Source organism: Armigeres subalbatus, chromosome 2 (genome assembly GCF_024139115.2).
Source record: "Armigeres subalbatus isolate Guangzhou_Male chromosome 2, GZ_Asu_2, whole genome shotgun sequence".
Taxonomy (NCBI): Eukaryota; Metazoa; Arthropoda; class Insecta; order Diptera; family Culicidae; genus Armigeres; species Armigeres subalbatus.
The window spans coordinates 69,332,468-69,352,746 of NC_085140.1; the positions used below are offsets into that span (position 1 = coordinate 69,332,468).

The window sequence follows — 20,279 nt, forward strand, 5'->3', positions numbered from 1 at the left end:
TCCGATACCATCCTTACCAGCTGATTTATTGGTCTTTAGCTGTTGGATGGCTTCCTTAACTTCCCTCAAGATGGGGGCTGGTTGGCTTCCATCGTTTGCTGAACTGACGTAGTCATCTCCTCCGCTGCCTTGACTTTCACTGCCTGTACTCTCAGCTCCATTCAGATGTTCCTCGTAGTGCTGCTTCCACCTTTCGATCACCACACGTTCGTCCGTCAAGATGCTCCCATCCTTATCCCGGCACATTTCGGCTCGCGGCACGAAGCCTTTGCGGGATGCGTTGGGCTTCTTATAGAACTTGCGTGTATCTTGAGAACGGCACAGCTATTCCATCTCCTCGCACTCCGCTTCTTCCAGGCGGCGTTTCTTCTCCTGAAAAAGGCGGGTCTGCTGTCTCCGCTTCCGTCTATAACGTTCCACGTTCTGCCGGGTACCTTGCTGCAGCGCGACCGCCCGCGCTGCGTCCTTCTCCTCCAGAATCTGTCTGCACTCTTCGTCGAACCAATCGTTCCGTCGACTTCGACCCATATACCCGACATTGTTCTCCGCTGCGTCGTTAATGGCAGCTTTGACTGTATTCCAGCAATCCTCAAGAGGGGCCCCATCGAGCTCACCCTCTTCCGGCAACGCTGCCTCGAGATGCTGCGCGTATGCAGTGGCGACATCAGGTTGCTTCAGTCGCTCTAGGTCGTACCGCGGCGGTCGTCGGTACCGAACATTGTTGATGACGGATAGTTTTGGACGCAGTTTAACCATCACCAGATAGTGGTCAGAGTCGATGTTAGCGCCACGATATGTCCTGACGTCGATAATGTCGGAGAAGTGCCGTCCATCAATCAGAACGTGGTCGATTTGTGATTCTGTCTGCAGGGGTGATCTCCAGGTGTACCGATACGGGAGGCTGTGTTGGAAGTAGGTGCTGCGAATGGCCATATTCTTGGAGGCGGTGAAATCAATTAGTCGTAGGCCGTTTTCGTTCGTCAGCCGGTGAGCGCTGAACTTTCCAATAGTCGGTCTAAACTCCTCCTCTTGGCCAACCTGAGCATTCAAATCTCCTATGATGATTTTGACGTCGTGGCTTGGGCAGCTGTCGTACTCACGTTCCAGCTGCGCGTAGAATGCGTCCTTATCATCATCAGTGCTTCCGGAGTGTGGGCTATGGACGTTGATTATGCTGAAGTTGAAGAACCGGCCTTTGATCCTCAACTTGCACATTCTTTCATTGATCGGCCACCACCCGATCACGCGCCTTTGCATATCGCCCATCACTATGAAAGCTGTTCCCAGCTCGTGTGTGTTGCCGCAGCTCTGGTAGATGGTATGATTACCTCTAAACGTTCGCACCATTGATCCCTTCCAACAAACCTCCTGCAGCGCTACGATGCCGAATCCACGGTCCTTGAGCACATCGGCGAGTATGCGTGTGCTCCCGATGAAGTTGAGAGATTTGCAGTTCCACGAACCGAGTTTCCAATCGCTAGTCCGTTTTCGTCGCAGTGGGCTTCGCCTATGGTTCTGGTCCGTACTCTTTTGTTGATTATTCTTTGCGTAAGTTTTTTAAACGCTGGCTTGCAGGGCAAGACACCAAACCCCTTAAATTGTCGGAGGACCATTCCTCCTTATTTCCGGTGGACCATGGTGTACAGTTTCACTTAGAGTCCCTCGCTGGCACTCGGACGATGATCAGCCACCCCTAACATGGAGAACAGACGCTGTTGTGAGCCGCTCCTAACATGGAGAACAGACGCTCAGTAAGATTTGCACCTCCGGAGAGGAGCAAACCCCCCCTTCCCTGTCAGCATACGACCATAGTTCCCACCGGGGTTGGTTACCCGATCTTCCCTAAGGTTGCTCGTATCCCGGCCAGCACCGCGGGGAGGTAGGGATAGGAGTTGCTGGGTAAGAGGCTAAGGACCGCGAGATGGGGTCTATTTTATTCCTTCAGGTACGCGAAGTACCAATGGTACGCTTTACCCAGCATTTGCCGTGCCAAGTTAAGTACTGATTCTCAATAAAAATTAACAACGCTGCACAGTAGGCCTGGCCGCTTTTATGTTTGAAATACATTTCTAATGTGCTTCAATCATAAATATTGACAAGAAAAGTAATAGATGCAGTCGAATCTATCACTTTCCAGGATTCTTCCATGTGATGGCTGTGTATATGTAGACTAGACTAGACTAGGAGTCATCCTAAAATTTCCCAGAAATCCGTCAAAAATTTATCTGGAAATTCGCCCCTCTATTGCACCGGAAATTCCCTAAGCTATTCCTACCGAAATCATCCAGGATTTCGTTCGAAAATTTCTACCGGGATTCCTCCGAAAGTTCCGCTTGGAATTACGCCGGAAATTTATTCTAGAATTTCTTAGAAAATTACCCCATCACTCCCCCCTTGCGTTTAAGAGTTCCTCCGGAAATAACACCAGGGATTTTATAAAAAAAAATTCCTAGGAATTCCTCCGAAAATTACAGCAAAAATCTTTAAGAATTTCCCTCCCCTGGAGTGCATACGAAAATTTCTCCGGGAATATCCTGGAATTCCACTGTAAATTGTCTCTTAAATTCCTTTGGAAATTCCTCTAATAATTGCTCTCTTAGGAACTACTTCGGAAATTTTACTAGGTATTTCTTAAAAATTCCCCAAAGATTCTTCTGGAAGTTCCTCAAGAACTCCCCGGAAAGTAACCCAGAAGCTACTTCAGATATTCCAATAGGATTTCTTCCGGAAGCTTTCTTCATAATTATTTCGGAAATTTCCTTCGATATTCATCCGATAATTACGTCGGAAATCCGTCGAAAACTCTCCCGGACCCGCGCCAGAAAAACTCTTCGCAAAGGACCTATTCCGGCAAAAATTTTATCTCATATTTTCGTCTTAGTTAATTGTTTGCCTTATTTGAAGTCAACTGTCCCGACAATGACGTATAAGGAGGATGGATGAAAAGTAACCCCACCTATATGGATACCAAACCTCGTTCATAAGAAAATAATTGGCATAAAATAGGAAAATTTTCTAAGAGGTGAGCCAGCCAAGGGCTAAAAACCTCTATAATAAAGACAAAAAAAAGGAAAATTTTCATTTGGCGTTTTTTTTATTCATATTTTAAGAACGAGGACAAGGGACAAGGAAATTGTAGGTAACGGCCGAATAAACATCGTTGGGGTTGGGCTTCGGGCTGGCACTCCACCAACCGGTGTTTTGGCGCACAGGGCCAACGGTTATGTGGTCGGCGGATAACGAGCTGGCTGTTCACGAACAGGCTTCCAGGACAGATTCAACGAACCGCCGTTCACAAATAGGTTTGCCAGGGCAAACTTTGACGAGTCAGCGGTCCAAAACAGTCGTCTTCATGCAAATAACTAGCGGGCAGACGGGGATTTTACAGGTGACTGGCTTACTTGGTTGATCGACGTCCCACATGCTCATAATCGGGACGGTTACACATCGAATTTTGGCTCTCACAAGCGGGTTGTAGCCCGCGGACCTTGCTAGAGCCCTCTCTTCCAAAAGTACGTTCACGGTTTCCCAAAGCGTGTGGCGCGACGGTAGCGAGAACTCATCGGAGAACTTATGGGGCTCGCCGATCTTTGTCGTGCTCGGAGCAAGGATCTTTCGACACAGGACTTCTGCTTTTCACGCACAGCTTGTTCGCGACGGCACAATTCGCGTCCGGTCCTCGGCACACTTATTAATCCGCATCTCGTGGCATTTTCCAAGCGGTAATATCCAGCCCGGATATTTTTTCTGGAACACAAAATTGTCTCCTCGCAGACCGAGAACAAACACGGTATCCTTTTCTTGTCGCAACCTTTTCTTTTCTCCTGCGACCGTGCAGTTCGGACTCTCTCTACCATCTCCCACTGTTTTTCTTGACCGGTTTCCACTTTTTTCGGTCCCGGAACATCCGCAGGGGTATCATCATCACAGATAGTGGACGACGATTAAGAGATGTGAGTAGTGTCGGTCAAGGTGTAGTAAGGATAGGGTGAGAGATGAATGTGAAATGTAAAATGAGTTAATGGCCTCATTTCAAACACGTTACAAAACCAATTTCTCTTCCTTTCTTAAGTGTTCCAATAGCGGGAGCGGTAGAGTTGTCCAATCAACTTTCTAAGAGCGAAAAGTAAAAATTGTTTTTGTACTGATTCGATTCGATTTGAGTAGTTACCCGTAATGCTGGGTTGACACCTTTGACGTGGTGTGTTACAGGGTAAGATCTACCACGGTTACATTGCCAGCTACAGGCAAATCCTGACCCAACGAATACCTTCCTTATTATCCAACTCCGTGGTACTTATGAGGGTGTCGCTAAGTCGTTGGCCTCTCGTTAAGTAAGTACTACATCAACACTTTCTTCATCTCCCTAGTTACGGTGAAGATGGGCGTGGCCAGGATTAGTAATCCACATGCTTTTGTTATTTTTGTTTAAGACTGGAATCAAGGACCACTCCCCTTCTTGATTTCTGATAGCATTCTAGATAAGGATCTCAAAAGTAGAACATGAGTATCACTAGTGTCCAATCTACGAATTACACCGTAACAATGCTAATGCTAATGCTAATGCTAATGATTTGATTCGATTCGAGTGGACTTCTTGATAGGGTGACCAGACAATACAACAGTATTCTAATATTGATCTTACGTCGGCAACATAAAGTGTTTTTGTCGTGTAAGGATCATTTAAATAATAACTGAATTGTTTGATGAATCCAAGCATGTTTTGTGCCTTATGAATAATGACCTTAAAATGTGCTACAAAAGTCAACATAGAGTAAAATAATAATCCTAAGTTTCTTACTTTAGTGCATCTTATCATTTGTTTCTAGCCTGATTTACAAATAATGTTTTGTAATATATGCTTTCTAGTTCATGATATTATGCTACATTTTTTCACGTTTATGTCTAGTAGGTTTTTTAAACACCAAACATAAAAATCATCAATTTCTTATTGAAATACGGCTAAATCAGCATCATCACATATTTACATGTACAATATCATATCGTCGGCATAAATGAGAACTTTAAATTGTTTCAATGTAAGAGTTGTATCATTAACAAAAAGAATGAACAATAATGGGCTTAAGTGTGAACCTTGTGGCACACCAGATGTAACTTTAATTGGTGAAGACATTTTGTTTTTGAAGCGTACTAACTGTAAGATAGAATTCAATCCATCTGAGCATATGTTCCGAATATCCTAAGCACTGAAGATTAAAGAGTAATAAAGAGATCTCAACTCTATCGAAAGCCTTACTGACATCCGTGTACAAAGTTTCAACACAGTTACCTCTATCCATTACAGCAAATGAAAATGTCACGAAATCTAAGAGAATAGTGGCAGTAAATCTGCCTTTCAAGAAACCATGTTGGCCATTTGTGATCAAGTGCTTAACCTGTTCAATTAGTTTAATCTTAATAATGGATTCAAACAATTTGGTATACATGATGTAATTGCAATTCCCCTATAATTTTGTACTTCTGAGCGTTTGACTGATTTGAAAATTGGGAGTAGAGAAGAATTTTTCTTTAAATTGGGGAAAAACTCCATCAACTATTGATTTATTAAAGGTCCAATAACGGTGTTACAAACAAAGTAGCTAATTGTTTCAGCAATAAAGGGTGAATTCCATCTGGTCCAGGGCTGCTGGATGCATCTAATCATTTTAATACTGATACAATTTCATGTAGAAATATCATTCGACTGTTCAAGTAAATAATTGAAATAATCACGATCATGAGCAGCGCCTGCTTTGGAAAAAAACTCGCGAAATAATTGCAAATTTCTTGGCTATCATAGCTAATGAATTCATTAAATTTTGAAACAAGTTAACTACAACTGTGGAACGTGGGGATTTTTCTTGACATTCAGCTCTCTGCCTATCGTCGAAAGTAAAAAAAAATGTTTAGTTAGTGGCGAAAGTAACAATGGTCCTCTGTAGTTTATTATCTCTATTTAATTTAAATACAGGACGGGATTTGTTTTAATTGGCAGTTTCTCACTAGGAACTTTGGGATTCATCTTACCAGCATGTCAAAATTCCAATCAGAAATCAATAGTGTTCAAACGGTATTGAACGGAATTTCAGTAACGTCAAAATCACTTTCGGGACTTGATCGATTCCAAAACAAATTTATCCTAATTGGAACTTGCTGAATTCTAGTACGAACAGATTGATCAAAATCTCGATACAAAATTTTATTCATTCGTGTCTGATGTCTGATATGAATCCCAAAAATAATCTTTTCCATCATAAGCCATCATCACAGTTATCAATTATTATTCGCAATTTCCGGCAACATTTGTTATTATTATTGAAAGAGAAGAATGATTGGCAAGGCCTTCATTCCCACATAAATGCACTCAATTTTGCGAGACCACACATGACTTGGTACACGGGTACACGGTACCGGGCCCAGATCTAACGGTGTTTCTTGATTGAACCGGCATTCGAAATTCTTACACGCGATTCCAGATGGATGGGTTGACTTTCGCGTGCACTGTCGGAAATTCGCTTCGCCAGACTCGTGATGTATCGGTCTATTGACATAAAAGTTGCTGGCTGTGGCATGGAGGCGGGAGATGCCTCCAGAGAATAATTCAGCCAAAGAAAGCGTAGGAAAGTTCCCACTAGCGAGCCCAAGCATCACCCTCAATCAGCAGGCTGAGAATCAGTTCAGACGGAATGGTAACACAAAGCAAATTTGTTCGAGAGTGGGGGTATGCCAGCAGGTGATTATCTCGAAGTTGTGTGAATGATCCAACATACAAGTCTAGGGATTGAGAAAAAAAATGAATCCCAGAAAAAAATGACGAAATGTTCATGACATTATTAGTGACGGTAATCCGACGGTTTTCCGTAATTCAGGTCGGTGCATTTCAGACCATTATCCACCACATCGTAAGTTCCAACGTTTGCTCTTATTCGAATCGCGGTATTAATGACTAATTGTTCTGTTTTGTTGGATTGGATTGAGAGAGGTCAATACGTTGCAGCCGCAGCATCGCGCGCTAATTGCACCCTTTCAAATAATGATGCCGACATCGAAGATCGCAGACCGGTGGTGGTGATTGAATGCAGATGCTAATAGCGTTTCAATTCCGACTGCCACTGTTTAATGTTATTTGATTGCCTCTCATTTTTCCATGTAATTGGTGTTTTGTCGTTTTTTTTCGATTTCTGCCTTTTGGCGGTAGTTGGGAATTTCTTGAATTAATTATTCGCTACTGGGTATAACATGTGCAATTGCTCTGTAACATATTTCTACCAACTGATGGGATCTCTTTGCTGTAAGTAAGGTCTTATTTTATGACTTTCCACGGCTCATTCGGTCCGGGGTTCATCAGACAAGAGCTGATTATGGTTTGATTTATGTTAGGATCACCTGCCTCCGTATTGCCGTACTCTGTGGTGTGTCGACCAAACAGGTAGATAAATTAAATCAAGTGAACCAGCTTCACGGAGGCGCTACTCATTTACGCGGAGTGTCCCACGATATGGAAATGGAAAGTGTGCAGTTGAATCAAGAATGTTTATTACGGCACATTGAGATTTTCCTTGGATGATTTGTTGTACGGTGAAGTGGTATTAATCTTGATTTAATGATACTACATGATAAATGTTGGCACGGCAAATGCTGGGTAAAGCGTACCATTGGTACTTCGCGTACCTGAAGGAATAAAATAGACCCCATCTCGCGGTCCTTAGCCTCTTACCCAGCAACTCCTATCCCTACCTCCCCGCGGTGCTGGCCGGGATACGAGCAACCTTAGGGAAGATCGGGTAACCAACCCCGGTGGGAACTATGGTCGTATGCTGACAGGGAAGGGGGGTTTGCTCTTCTCGGAGGTGCAAATCTTATTGAGCGTCTGTTCTCCATGTCAGGATCGGCTCACAACAGCGTCTGTTCTCCATGTTAGGGGCGGCTGATCATCGTCCGAGTGCCAGCGAGGGACTCTAAGTGAAACTGTGCACCATGGTCCACCGGAAATAAGGAGGAATGGTCCTCCGGAAATTTAGGGGTTTGGTGTCAGGGCCTGCAAGCCAGCCTTTAAAAATCATAAGCAACGAACAATCAACAGGGGAGTACGGACGGGAACCATCGGCGAAGACCACTGCGACGAAAAGGGACTAGCGATGGGAAACTCGGTTCGTGGAACGGCAAATCTCTCAACTTCATCGGGAGCACACGCATACTCGCCGATGTGCTCAAGGACCGTGGATTCGGCATCGTAGCGTTGCAGGAGGTTTGTTGGAAGGGATCAATGGTGCGAACGTTTAGAGGTAATCATACCATCTACCAGAGCTGCGGCAACACACACGAGCTGGGAACAGCTTTCATAGTGATGGGCGATATGCAAAGGCGCGTGATCGGGTGGTGGCCGATCAACGAGAGAATGTGCAGGTTGAGGATCAAAGGCCGGTTCTCCAACTTCAGCATAATCAACGTCCATAGCCCACACTCCGGAAGCACTGATGATGATAAGGACGCATTCTACGCGCAGCTGGAACGTGAGTACGACAGCTGCCCAAGCCACGACGTCAAAATCATCATAGGAGATTTGAACGCTCAGGTTGGCCAAGAGGAGGAGTTTAGACCGACTATTGGAAAGTTCAGCGCTCACCGGCTGACGAACGAAAACGGCCTACGACTAATTGATTTCGCCGCCTCCAAGAATATGGCCATTCGCAGCACCTACTTCCAACACAGCCTCCCGTATCGGTACACCTGGAGATCGCCACTGCAGACAGAATCACAAATCGACCACGTTCTGATTGATGGACGGCACTTCTCCGACATTATCGACGTCAGGACATATCGTGGCGCTAACATCGACTCTGACCACTATCTGGTGATGGTTAAACTGCGCCCAAAACTATCCGTCATCAACAATGTTCGGTACCGACAACCGCCGCGGTACGACCTAGAGCGACTGAAACATCCTGATGTCGCCACTGCATACGCGCAGCATCTCGAGGCAGCGTTGCCGGAAGAGGGTGAGCTCGATGGGGCCCCTCTTGAGGACTGCTGGAATACAGTCAAAGCAGCCATTAACGACGCAGCGGAGAACAACGTCAGGTATATGGGTCGAAGTCGACGGAACGATTGGTTCGACGAAGAGTGCAGACAGATTCTGGAGGAGAAGGACGCAGCGCGGGCGGTCGCGCTGCAGCAAGGTACCCGGCAGAACGTGGAACGTTATAGACGGAAGCGGAGACAGCAGACCCGCCTTGGAACAGCTGTGCCGTTCTCAAGATACACGCAAGTTCTATCAAAAGCTCAACGCATCCCGCAAAGGCTTCGTGCCGCGAGCCGAAATGTGCCGGGATAAGGATGGGAGCATCTTGACAGACGAACGTGTGGTGATCGAAAGATGGAAGCAGCACTACGAGGAACATCTGAATGGCGCTGAGAGTACAGGCAATGAAAGTCAAGGCAGCGGAGGAGATGACTACGTCAGTTCAGCGGACGATGGAAGCCAACCAGCCCCCACCTTGAGGGAAGTTAAGGATGCCATTCAACAGCTAAAGACCAATAAAGCAGCTGGTAAGGATGGCTCAGGACTCAACATTGCGCTAGAAGGTGTCATGCGGAGAGCCGGGTGTAACAGCCGGGGAACGATTTTCAACAGATCCAGTCAATTTATTTGCTTCGCGGATGACATGGACATTGTCGGCCGAACATTTGCAAAGGTGGCAGAACTGTACACCCGCCTGAAACGTGAAGCAACAAAAGTTGGACTGGTGGTGAATGCGTCAAAGACAAAGTACATGCTTGTGGGTGGAACCGAGCGCGACAGGGTCCGCCTGGGAAGCAGTGTTACGATAGACGGGGATACCTTCGAGGTGGTCGAGGAATTCGTCTACCTCGGATCCTTGCTAACGGCTGACAACAACGTTAGTCGTGAAATACGAAGGCGCATCATCTGTGGAAGTCGGGCCTACTACGGGCTCCAGAAGAAACTGCGGTCGAAAAAGATTCGCCACCGCACCAAATGTGTCATGTACAAGACGTTAATAAGACCGGTAGTCCTCTACGGACATGAAACATGGACAATGCTCGAGGAGGACTTGCAAGCACTCGGAGTATTCGAGAGACGGGTGCTTAGGACCATCTTTGGCGGTGTACAAGAAGACGGTGTGTGGCGGCGAAGAATGAACCATGAGCTCGCCCAGCTCTACGGCGAACCCAGTATCCAGAAGGTAGCTAAAGCCGGAAGGGTACGATGGGCAGGGCATGTTGCAAGAATGCCGGACAGCAACCCTGCAAAGATGGTGTTCGCTTCCGATCCGGCAGGTACGAGACGACGTGGAGCGCAGCGAGTGAGATGGGCAGACCAGGTGCAGAACGACTTGGCGAGCGTGGGGCGTATTCGAGGATGGAGAGATGCGGCCTCGAACCGTGTATTGTGGCGTCAAATTGTTGATTCAGTGTTATCTGTATAGATGTAGACTAAATAAATGAATGAATGACATGATAAATGTTATTAGTATTCAGATGGGTGATATTGACGATATGAAAATAGGTACTTTGAAGATACCTTCTTACATAGCTACGTATACATTACTGACAAGACTTTCTTTTCTTTTCTTCTACTTACAGGTAAACCTTGTTTCTTGAGATTTTTAAGTATACTCCAATCTGACTGCATCAACATTGTCGATAAAGTGAGTAGCACAAGGATCAACTCTCAGTCGGTGTCGTACATTATCATGTTGGATTTAGAGATGTCGTAAAATCCCGATTGATCGATTAGTAACTAATCGATTACTCTCGATTCTTCTCGATTATTGATTCGTTGGGTAGTAATCGATTCAAAACTAATCGATTATCACAACAATGAATCTGTTAATTGAAGTATTCGATTAATTTGCGACATCTCTAGTTGGATTCTCGTTGCCATGTTCCCTTATCACTATAGACCAGGGTTTGCAGAAATCGCTCTCAATAGATAACGAACAAGGATAAAAGAAAGGCAAAAACTGTTCCGAATCATAACAAACTATGATAACAAATTTATTAAACTTGAATACAAGTGCGAAAAAACAGAATCGGATAGTGATGATATTCGCTTTGTTCTCGCCCATTTTGTGTTGGAAACCGCACAGCTGTGTACAACAAGTTGAAATGCATCCTTAGAATTAGTGTTGCCGCGTTTGGAGCTTTTTAATAAAAAAAATATCATGAGGTACAGCCTCCCGATTAGTTCTTTATCATGACAGCTTGCGAAAAAAGTCTTTCACGATATGCTACATATCGTATATGTATACAGAGATGATAAGTGATTTCATTCTCTTTTGGATTCAATCCCTGCTATAGACATTGAGAAATATCCACCAAACAGTTTAGTATTTTATTATCATACTTCCACTTCCAGCTAACACTGAATCAATTTGACGTCACATCCAGTGATGAACTATACACAGCAAATAATTTTGAAAATTCAACGACGTGTTAAATTTCAGCTTATCCCATCCCATCAAACGAATTTTGCAAGCAAGCCCGTTTATATTTATTTCGATTTAAAACAATAGTGATATAAATTGAATGTTACGTTCATTTGCATGCTCCAAATATGTGCATGAAAATACATTTAAAATCACAACATATTTTTTTGCAATTCCTGATCATAATACCTGGTTTACAGTTGGCGTTTGAGTGATAAAACGGCCTACTTTTCCATACCAATGACTTGGGTGCTTTAATGAACATTATGCAACTCAAATGGGTTGCATAAAATCCATTATAGCACTCATTTGGGTGCTATAGTGGAAAACCAGCAATAAAACACTAGTTACATGACCACATACAGTTAAATTGGCTTGGGTGAGTGTTCAAATAGTGTATTCTTTGTGTCACGTAATAAATGAAATAATTTTATGGGCATGACATCCAATTTTCCAAAGGCAGGTTTATCTATCGCTTTATGGTCTGTCGAACACACAATGGGGCACGATAATATGGAATCTGTTTGTTTTCTGCAGCAACATGATTTTTTGGTAAGATTGGTCATGTTAAGTAAATAAAATTGTACCATTGTGGTACAGATTTATCATATTTAGGCACATTTTTCGTCATTGCAAAAAATAGCGTGTGCAACTCGTTGCAAAACTCGATTTTTTCAGCATTCGTAGTATTTATCCAACTCGGAAAGCCTCGTTGGATAAACGTACAACTCGTGCTGAAAAAATCTACTATTATCTGTGTAGGCTAAGAAAAATATGACTTAAATAACGTTAAAAAAATTGCGCCACAATACACGGCCACATTTCTCCAGGCATTGCAATTTATCACATCATTCGATCTTCTGAGCAAAGATACTGATGATATGCTGGGATATCGATCTCAGTTATCTATCTGCTCAGTAAATAAAGTGCAATGTTCGCCATGGAGAAAAGTTTTTTCACTGCTTTTCTTTCTTTTCTTTGCTCGCAACGTGAACAAACCCCGAACCGCGCTGGCTATCAGGATCATCATCAAATGCTCAAATGATAATATCTTTCCAGAGTGCTCTTTGATTAGGGATAATATCTTCGCACAAGCAAGGATGATATCATGTGCTCAAATGATATTGCAATGCCTGCATTTCTCCATCCTATGTTGCTCCTTACGCTCACCAAGTCGTTCTGCACCTGGTCAGCCTGGTCAACACCATCTTTGCAGCATTATTGCCCGGCATTCTTGTAACATATCCTGCCCATCGTACCCTGCCCGCAACCTTCTGGATACTGGGGTTGGGCGAGTTCGTGGTTCATTCTCTTGCACACCGCCAAAGATGATCCTGCTGTTGTGAGCCGCTTCTAACATGGAGGACAGAGGCTCTGTAAGATTTGCACTCCCGGAGAGGATCCCTGTCAGCGTTCGACCAAAGTTCCCATCAGAGTTGGTTACAAGATCTTCCCCAAGGTAGCTAAGAATTGCGAAATGGAGTCTATTTTCTTCCTTCAGGTACGCGACCCAGAATTTGCTATGCCTAGACTATACGCGTATACGACTATACAGACATACATAGAGTGGGCATCATGCTCATTTTTTTCAAATCAATGGTTTTTCGATACCTTTCGGGGTCACAAACAACTGTGCAAACTTTGAGTCCGATTTATTGCTTCCTCGCTTTCTGTATCGCGTTTGAAGTTTGTATAAAAATTAGTATGGGAAAACGTACATTTTTGCGTTTTAACTTCTAGAGGTTCCGGTTCATCGTAAAACAACTGGCACATTGTGTTAAAGTATAACCCAAAGGATGCCGAGGAACGTTGTTAGAATGTCCACAAAAAAAGTTATAACCCTTCGAAGATTGCTTGTTCCAACCATATGCAAAAATCTAATGTTCTGCCAACACTGTCGAGCTACATGGACCAATAATTTAACTGAATTATTGATCTTATAGGGCTGGGATGCTAATTGGAGTTATTCGGAAACATTTCTCAACGTTAAAAATGGGTCAAGAATGAAAAAAAAATGTTACCCACAAACAACCATATAAGTAGCCTGGTAGTGCTGGCATTGTTTTCTTTCATATGGTTCGAACAATCAATCTTCGAAGCATTATAACTTTTTTTGTAAACGCTCCAGCAACATACCTTCTGCAGAAAATTATTTCGGCATCTCCTGACTTTATGCTAACCTAATGAGTCACGTGATTGACGGTAAATTGTAGCCACTAAGAGCAAGAATAAAAAATAATTAACTATTTCCCATACTAATCTCCATATAAATTCTAAACGCGTTGCGGAAAGCGAGGACGTAATCACTTGGTAGGGTTTGGGTCACCGTGAACTTTTATATCGTTAATTTGTTGATATTTTTCGGTGAAAACTAAACACACACTTTGCATAATTTTGCATAACGTTTCGGCCTACTGCTTTTCAGCCATCATCAGATCTAAAATTTATTAAAACAATGTTAACAATTTTCATTTAAAAAATTACAAAATACAATTTTCATCTACCCACTTGCAATTAATCAAACGTTCACCACCAGTGTGGTTTTCAAACTAAAAACCCCCCTAAATTTCTGCATCCCACACGATGATCTGCGTGACGTCACCCATCTTCTCTTCGTGTTGTATGTGTTCTGAGTGATCGTATTTTGCACACTAGGCCATTGTATGCAGAATTAATTCCACCACATTCACGCTGCATGTTGACAGTTCTGTCGTCACCAATTAGCTTGATATGGAAAGCCTCTGCTATCAGTCTGCTCTCCTGGTTTTCGATCCTCTCTAAAATTTCGGTTTTGCTGAAGTTAAAGTTATGTCCTTCTTCCAGGAAATGTTGTGTTAGACCCGTTTTGCCTCCTTTTTCTTCATGTTGTTCTGGTGTTCGTTGAGTCTTGTGTCCAGCATTCTGCCTGTCTGTCCCACATAGATTTTCCCATCATCGGTACCGCACGGAATGCCATACACAACATTTTTGGTTTTTCCTTTGGGGATAGGGTCCTTCAGACGGGTACGGTAACATTGTTTTAATAAATTTTAGATCTGATGATGGCTGAAAAGCAGTAGGCCGAAACGTTATGCAAAATTATGCAAAGTGTGTGTTTAGTTTTCACCGAAAAATATCAACATATATATATAGAGGACGTAATCAATCGAGCCCATATTTTGCAAAGTTGATCGGGGTCCCAAAGCGATTAATTTTTTTATTACCAGATTAAGGCCGGAGTGGCCTGTGCTGGACATAAAAGTCTTCTCCATTCAGCTCGGTCCATGGCTGCACTTCGCCAACCACGCAGTCCGCAAATCGTCCTCCACCTGATCGATCCACCTTGCCCGCTGTGCACCTCGCTATCTTGTTCCCGTCGGATCGTTGTCGAGAACCATTTTCACCGGAATACTGTCCGACATTCTGGCTACTTGCCCGGCCCACCGCAGTCTTCCGATTTTCGCGTTGTGAACGATGGATGGTTCTCCCAACAGCTGATGCAACTCGTGGTTCATTCGCCTCCTCCACGTACCGTACGCCATCTGCACCCCACCATAGATGGTACGCAACACTTTCCTATCAAAAACTCCCAGTGCGCGTTGGTCCTCCACGAGCATCGACCAGGTCTCGTGTACGTAGAGATTTACCGGTCTTATAAGCGTTTTGTAGATATTCAGTTTGATACGGCGGCGAACTCTATTCGATCGGAGTGTCTTGCGGAGTCCAAAGTACGTACGATTTCCAGCCACTATGCGCCTCCGAATTTCTCTGCTGGTATCGTTATCGGTGGTCACCAATGAGCGCAAGTACACTAATTCTTCAACCACCTCGATTTCATCACCACCGTGACTCGTGGTGGGTGGCTTACATTGACCTCTCTTGAGCCTTTTCCTATCATGTACTTCGTCTTCGACGTGTTGATGACTAGTCCAATCCGTTTAGCTTCGCTTTTCAGTCTGATTTAGGCTTCCTCCATCCTCTCAAAGTTACGTGCAATGATATCTATTTCGTCGGCGAATCCAAATAACTGGACGGACTTCGTGAAAATCGTACCACTCGTGTCAATCCCTGCCCTTCGTATTACCTCTTCCAAAGCGATGTTGAATAGCAGACACGAAAGACTATCAACTCGCCGTAACCCTCTGCGCGTTTCGAAGGGACTCGAGTATGCCCCTGAAGCTTGAACTACGCATATCACCCGATCCATCGTCGCTTTGATTAACCATGTCAGTTTATCCGGAAATCCGTGTTCGTGCATTAGCTGCCATAGCTGGTCCCGATCGATTGTATCACATGTGGCTTTGAAGTCGATGAATAGATGATGTGTGGGCACGTTGTATTCGCGGCATTTCTGCAGTACTTGGCGAATGGCGAACACCTGGTCCGTGGTGGAGCGTTCGCCCATAAAACCCGCCTGGTACTGCCCCACGAACTCCCTTGCAATTGGTGCTAGTCGACGGCATTAAATTTGGGAGAGTATCTTGTAGGCGGCGTTCAGCAATGTGATTGCGCGGTAGTTGCTACAATCCAGTTTATCGCCCTTTTTGTAGCTGGGACACACGACACCTTCCATCCACTCCTGCGGCAGAACCTCATCCTCCTAAACCTTGGTAATCACCCAGTGCAGAGCTCTATACAGTGCCTCACCTTACTTGATACTTGATGGGCTACAGCTCTTCGATGAACCTGGACTCGATTCTGAGCCAGTCGCTACCAGTCGCCCTGAACATTGAGCGCCCTCAGGTCCTCTTCAACTGCAAAAAGCCATCGTGTACGCGGCCTTCCACGAAGCCTGCGGCCTCTTCCGGGTTCTCTACTTAATATTTTATTCGCTTGACGTTCTTCCGGCATACGAACAACGTGATCAGCCCACCGTAGTTTGCCGTGTTGTATAAGCTTAATAATATCCAGCTCTTTATACACCTGGACCAATTCGTGATTCATGCGACGCCGCCTGATACCGTTCTCCTGTTTACCGCCGAGTATTGTCCACAGCACCTTATGCCCAAACACTCCGAGAGCTCTCCGATCAGCCTCCTTTAACGTCCATGTCTCATGGTCGTTTAAAGCCACCGGAAGAATCAGAGTAGTATACAGCGCGAGTTTTGTTTTCGTTTGCAGACTACTGGACTTAAGCTGGTTACGAAGTCCGTAATAAGCCCTTTTTGTAGCTGCAATACGCCTTTTTACTTCGCGGGTAACATCATTAATGCACGTCACTAATGTTCCAAGATACACAAATTCTTCTACCACTTCAAACTTTTCACCATCCAGCACCATTTCGCTACCACCACCACTAATGAACCCACGTTGATTGCCAGCGACCATGTACTTCGTTTTGCTGGTATTGATCGTGAGTCCAATCCTCGCTGTCTCCCTATTAAAAGCCTCAAAAGCCTCACGGCACGACGATCAATTCCGATAATATCGACATCGTCCGCAAATCACAGGAGCATATGCGATCTTGTGATAATGGTACTGCTTCTTTGCACACCAGCTCTCCTAATCGCTCCCTCGCTCCCATAATTCATTCCGTTTCACTGAATCGTACGCCGCCTTGAAATCAATAAACAGATGATGTGTCTGCAAGTGCCTCACCACCGTGTTTGAATTGCTCTCCTTGTAGTTGGTCAACCCCAGGGGCTTCGTTGTTCTTCAGCCGTCCAATATCCTCATGGATTTCCAGGAGTTCTGGTAAAATTATGTCCAGCGCGCGTTCTCCCAGGTTCATCACCATACCGCCATCTTCGTCTGTCACATCACCACATCACGTTCGTTCGTAAGATGGTTCCCGTTTATGTCCTTACACATATCAGGCTGTGGCACGTGGCCCTTACGTGAACGGTTCAACTTCTCATAGAACTTTCGTGTGTTATTAGCGCGATACAGTTGCTCCGTCTCTTTATGGTCTCGATATTCCTGTTGGCGCTTTTTTTCCGGAAAATCGAGTTTTGTCTGTTCCGCGCCTATTTATATCGTGCTTCGTTCGCCCTCGTGTTGCAGAAATCTCGCCCATGCTTCATTCTTCTCTTCCACTAACTGCTCACATTCGCCGTCATACCAGTCGTTTCTCTGATCCGGGGGCACCGTGCCTAGTGCAGCGATTGCAGTGCTTCCAATAGCGAATCGAATATCTCACCAGCCATCTTCAAGAGACGCTGCGTCTAGCTGACACTTCCAGCTGCTGCGCGCATCCTTGGGCTAGACTACCGTCTTGTAACCGCCCAATGTTGAGCCGTGGTTTCCGACTTCGACGCGTGTTGTACACAGTCGAGAGTTTTGAGCGCACGCATACTGCAACTAGGTAGTGGTCGGATTCAATATTCGCACTGCTTGTTATCTTGTCGAAGGGTTGTTTAGCGTCCCACCTAACACCAGGACTTGGGCTTGTGCGCTTTGAGCGGCACACGATCGCTTTGGTGGGGCCTACTTGCGGATACATGCAGCTCTTTATAGAGGTTTAACAGGGCTAACTGTCAAACCCCACCACATCCTAGGCAAGCCCCACATAGTCCCTGCTGCCCGGTTTCGGCTACATATATTGCGAATTTTCACACGAAAATGGCACCCAAATCACACAAAAACACAAATTAATTTTGAATTTATTATTGTTTTGAATTGCAACTTGGATGTTAGGTTTATAACTTTAGCTTAATATGAAAACCGTTTTATTATTACGTTACAACAAACAACAATTTATGGATTTCTATTCATGGGTACATTTGTGTTGTATATGAGTTTTCGTTTGATGCAATATTTTTGACAGATCTAAATACAGTGTCAGACAAAACATATGATATTGCTCTATAATTACGAAGCTTTGGTCCGATTCGCGAATTAAAATCAAATTAAACTCAAAAATGACAGTTCAAAATTTTTTAAATAACCCTGCTTGCAGAACAAGATTACTTTTGTCAGATATTGAATCATTTTTGATAGATGTTTTGTTGGTCTTGCAGGGTAGCACCAGTCATTCTTATGACGGGAGATTTCATAATTTCCGTACTGTCACTTTTAAGTTTAATGTGATTTTATTTCGCGAATCGTACCAAAGTCTAAAAATCTTCTCATCTTCAATTGTTTTTTTTTCTCGTTGGTATAAAAAATCACTTTTATTTCGCATATTTATTAGGAAATAGGTAAACCATCAGGAATAGGCAAACTACCAATGAGAACGAACGCATAGTACACTGATCCCACATATATGGGTCACTTTGTAACAATAATTAGTTACTCCATTTTGCACGTTGATCAAATGGAAATGACCCATATTAGTGTGTGGGGTCAGTATAGGTAAAAAAAAATAAAAGTGAGTAAAACTCGATTTGAATAAAAAAATGTTTTCATATTACATTTTCATCTCTACAAACCAAATTTCTTTCGAACCGGATTCATCATGGATCAATTACGTATATAGGCTCAGTATCAGTAATTTATCATTAACTAGTAAGCTCATATGCACCGATTTGTTATATACTTAGATAAATATATTTATTTTGAAAATAATATTTCAAAATGTGGTGCCCTCCTTAGCCGTGCGTAAGACGCGCGGCTACAAAGCAAGACCACGCTGAGGGTGGCTGGGTTCGATTCCCGGTAGCGGTCTAAACAATTTTCGGATTGGAAATGGTCTCGACTTCCCTGGACATAAAAATATCATCGTGTTTAGCCTCATGATATTCGAATGCAAAAATGGTAACTTGGCTTAGAAACCTCGCAGTTAATAACTGTGGAAGTGCTTAATGAATACTAAGCTGCGAGGCGGCTCTGTCCCAGTGTGGGGATGTAATGCCAATAAGAAGAAGAAGAAGAAGATTTCAAAATGTAAATCGATTTGCGTTTTATGTCAGATATTATGACGAACAAAGCTTTGAATGAAACCGATATTTCCAAACTCAAAATGGACATACGGACGAAAAAGCCGTTTGGCCGAATAAGTCATTATGCTGAAAATGCAGTTTGACCGAAATTTGGCTGAAAGGGCAATTTGGCTGATAATGTTGTTAGCCCGAAAGTGTAATTTTGCCGAATAGGTGGAAATTCAACGGGAAAATTATTGTAATTTCGAAGCACATTCTTTGGATTTAAACGTAAAATTTTGCGGTATTTATTATTTTTACTGAAGATTTTTAAAATTTCAACAGGAAGTTCTATGGAAATTTCAATGAAATCATTGATATTTTCACTAAATATCTCTGGAGTTACATCGTGGCGGCAGCAGACACCTCTACTTACGTTGTTATTCCTCAACAATTATTATCAATGAATTATCAAATTGCAGTGGCGGAAACGCGGACCTAACCTAAAAAAAATATTTTTTTAATTTAACATCAATTTGAACTTCAAAACGAATTCAGTGTTCCAAACTTATTCTGTGGTGAAATTTTAAGCGCGAACGTAGGTTTTTTACTTGCGTGTAAAACGCCCAAAACTAGCATTTGTTTGAAAACTAGTTTAAACGTAATCAAAAAACTGGAAAACTTGACAAAATGCATCGGGAAAATCGGGATTTTAAATAGAATTAGTTTAGTTCGAATTAACTGCGCTCTCATTTGAAACGAGTGAATAAGGTGGCTATAAGGGTGGGCGTTTGTAGGAAATTTGTTCAACGTAGAAGAATGTAAATATTTTTCATTGCTGGCTTTGAGGGAGAGGTAAATAATCGTTCATTCTCCAAAAAAAAAAATCTCACAGATTGCCCACACACGACATCCATTCTTTGTCCTGTCACTATCTAAGCTGGTTCCATTCTCGTACAAAAGACCTCTTACCCACATTACCGACTTTGTCGCTATTCAACGTCAAATTTTTATTTTTCCCACGAACATTATACATGCACCCTTCACATAT

At 43.5% G+C, this 20,279-nt stretch overlaps 1 protein-coding gene across 2 annotated transcripts in view; it reads left to right on the forward strand.

The window, feature by feature from the left end:
• Positions 1-20,279, forward strand: part of LOC134208920 (hybrid signal transduction histidine kinase M) — a 491,775-nt gene that overhangs the window by 174,181 nt on the left and 297,315 nt on the right. The gene's annotated exons all lie outside the window — the stretch shown is intronic.